The sequence below is a fragment of the Sesamum indicum genome, linkage group LG3 (assembly GCF_000512975.1).
Source record: "Sesamum indicum cultivar Zhongzhi No. 13 linkage group LG3, S_indicum_v1.0, whole genome shotgun sequence".
Lineage (NCBI taxonomy): Eukaryota > Viridiplantae > Streptophyta > Magnoliopsida > Lamiales > Pedaliaceae > Sesamum > Sesamum indicum.
Genome location: NC_026147.1, coordinates 23021218 through 23024935, shown reverse-complemented (window position 1 = coordinate 23024935; position 3718 = coordinate 23021218). Strand labels below are relative to the sequence as shown.

General features: G+C 46.3%; 1 non-coding gene across 1 annotated transcript; it reads left to right on the top strand.

Annotated features, from left to right (window-relative positions):
- TRNAT-AGU lies at window positions 1023–1096 on the top strand. The gene has a single exon. It is a non-coding gene; the product is annotated as a tRNA-Thr (tRNA).

Genomic DNA, 3718 nt, shown 5'->3' with positions numbered 1-3718 from the left:
GCAGGATCCATGGCACCACCTTGGCCCTCTTTGTGACACCTTCCCACGAGGACCGAGGATTCTTGGACTAGATGAGTCATCCAGACTAAGCACGGTGATTCATGAAGGAGTATGGCAGTGGCCCCTTATCACGGAAATTGAGTGTTTGGAGATCACACATGTACTACCCACTATTTTTGGAGGGGAAAACCGTATAATTTGAAGATTTGAGAATGATCGACCAACAGCACAGGCTATCTATGAGTTATTTGACCCACCAGGACCGAAAGTAGGGACCAACAGCACAGGCTATCTATGAGTTATTTGACCCACCAGGACCGAAAGTAGGCTGGTCTTCACTACTTCGGGATCACTCAAAATCCCACGCCACATATTTATTCTATGGCTTGCCATCCAAGAAAAGTGCTACGACAGACAAACCATGGCTTGCTCACCTTGGCCCATGTATCCTATGCAATGAAGGACTGATAGAGACACATGCACATTTATTCTTCCAATGCAGATTTAGTCGAAGATGTCTCACGAAAATTCGAAGAACGATACGATTCTTATGGCCCAATAGAGAGTGGAAAGATGACATTACATGGGCTTCACAGAGATGGAGGGGTAAACACATAATCAACATGTCTTATAGAGCACTACTTGCAGCATGTGTATACCACATTTGGAAGGAAAGAAACCGGAGACGATTCGATCACACCGAGAGGACGCCTACTACCATAGCATTACTAATCATTGAGGACATTAGACAGCGAATTCATAGCATCTCACTCGCTAGATCAGTCAGTACACGTGCTTTATTTCGATTTTGGCAAATCCCTTAGCCTGTCGAGGGATAAACCATTTGGGACCATATTGTTGTACTGTACCATTTTTACTCAATGAAACTTACTTTTACCCAAAAAAAAAAAAAAAAACTGCGCAAAATAGCTAAATTTGAACGTTCTCAAAATCCGACGAAACTTGACCCAAACGTTGGTCTAGACCCAAGAATTTATGTGGTAAATTTGCTAAGCTTATGAGCTTTCATAGCTCAGTTGGTTAGAGCACTCGTTTAGTAAGCGGGAGGTCTAGAGTTCAACTTTCAATGAAAGCAATTTAAATTTGGTAAGCTCAATAATAACTACATGTTTGTATAAAAGGGAAACAAACTTGCTCTATTAAAACCGCGCAAAACATCTAAATTTTGAACGTTCTCATAATTCGTCGAAACATGACCAAAACGTTGGTCTAGACCCAAGAATTAATGTGGTAAATTTACTAAGCTTAATAATAACTACAAATTTGTAAAAAAAGAAAACAAACTTGCTTTAATTAAACCGTGCAAAACAACTAAATTTTGAACGTTCTTAGATTACGAGGAAACTTGACCCAAACGTAAGTTTTGGTAATGAATGAAAAAATGGAATACAAAAATTCTCTCACTAAAAATTTTCTCTCTACTACACACACCACTACACCATCAAAGACACACACTAATGTCTCTTCTATGCAAATCGCCAAACAGGTGGAGGAGGAAGATGATTCGCCGGCCGAGGGGGATGAAGGGAAACTGGTTGGCCGTTTTGAGAAGGGACGGTGACGGAATAAATCATTTTTCCAGCGAAAAAATTGCAGAATCGGATCTTGGGTTTTTGACCAGAAAATTTGAAATTTCACCGGCGCTGGAGAAGATGCAGACGTCTGAAAGTGATTTGGGGGTAAACAATAAGGATCTATTGGTGACAGAACGAGTTTTGGGGGCGAAAACTAGATCTGAAACTCAGACACAAAAAATTCTCTCTCAAAAATGGACCCCCCAAATTCTCATTCTTCATCTTCCTCACTTCCGGCCGGCGACGGGGAGACTGCCGGCGAGGCTCTGGCAGATTGCGACGGAGACAGAACAGTGACCGGCCGGCGAAAGAAGAACAACCATGGACGAAGGGAAAACCCAGCTGTGCGTGTAGAAGACGAGAAGTCGGGACCTTCATCGCCGGCTGCAACGGCCGTTTTTCCGCCGACTGAGGGTAGACTAAGTGTTCCTTTGGGCTTAGATGGGCGTTCGACGGAGAAAGGAGGGAGTTTGGGAGCTGAAACTGCGATTTCAGATCCGACGGTTGAAAGGCGTCCATGGCGGATCGTCGTCTTCTTCGTTCAATCTGCATGAATTTCTGAATCTTGCCAACCGTGTCATTGACCATGGAGATGAGGCAGCCATGGCTGCTCTGAACGAGCTTAAAACCCGATGGCAAATGCTTTTTGGAGACGACGCCAAGCCGCGGCAAACGAAGATGGTGGAGCGCGGCCGCGACCGACCAGCGACCGGTGGCCTTCGCAAGGCTGTGCGCTGCCCTATCCCACCAGATCCAGAGCACACAACGGTAAAAAATGGTGGCAAGGCACCGGCGACGCTCCCGCTCCCTGCGACGGTGACCGTTCGTGTTCCTACGACGGCGACGGGCCGAAACGGACACTTCTCTTGTCGTCCGGCCATTCTTGGTGGTCGGAAAGCTGCTGGGAATGAGTCCGCAGCTGCTAGAATCCCTGGCGCGCTTTTCCGGCAGCTGGGTGAGTGGACGGAGCCTTCGCCGGCGACCGGTGACGTGTGCCGGAACGAGGACGTGGACGTCTATGTGGATACTACTGGAGCTGATGTGGCGGCGGAGGTTGGTGACGAGGATGCTGAGGTGGAAAAAGAGAGGGTGGCTGACATCAGCCCTAGTAGGGCTGATGTCATCTATGATGCAAGGGCTGAGGTCATCCATGATGCAAGGGCTGATGTCATACATGATGCTAGGGCTGATATCATCCATGATGCTAGGGCTGATGTCATCCATGATGCTAGGGCTGATGTCATTGCTTACACATCTGATGATGTCACTGCATACACAACTGCTGATGTCATCAATCCTAGGGCTGACATCATCAATTTTATGGGGGAAAAAACCAATAATTTGGCTAAAAAATTGGCACCCGCTCCTTTGTTTATTGGGAACATTCCGCTTCACACTGGTTCTAATGGGATTGTTAATGATAAAATTGCTGATGCTTTCTACAATTCGACCCGGAAAGCGCTATCTTTCATTGCCCCAACGAAGCAAAATGGGGAGGTTGTTGTTCGTCCGTCACTTGATACTGTGCGAGACGGATCCAAACGATGGAAATCTACGGCGGTGGGATACTTTATGGGAAAGCGGCCGTACTACCACCACTTAAAGGAGTTTGCCCATTCGAGTTGGCCGGCGCTACGAGAGGTCACAGCCACGGCTAATGGTTTCTTTTTCTTCCAATTTAAAACGGAAATTGATATGGAGGAGGTCATAGAAGGGGGGCCTCTTCCAATTTAAAACGGAAATTGATATGGAGGAGGTCATAGAAGGGGGGCCATGGCTATTTCACGGACAATCAATCGTATTGCAAAAGTGGGAACCGGGTATGGCTATGAGAAAGTTGAAGCATACTCAAGTGTCTGTCTGGATAAAACTGCGACACCTTCCATTGGAATTCTGGACGACGAAAGGATTGAGTACTGTAGCTAGCGGTGTGGGTAAGCCACTATACCCTGATGCGATAACGAGGGCATGCACGAGACTGGACTTTGCTCGTGTATGTGTGATGATTGATGTTACTCAGAAAATAGAAAAACATATTATCATAATGACGCCAGATGAAGATGGTGGGGAAACCCCATGCAAGGTTGATATTGAATATGAATGGCTTCCGCCTAAATGCACAG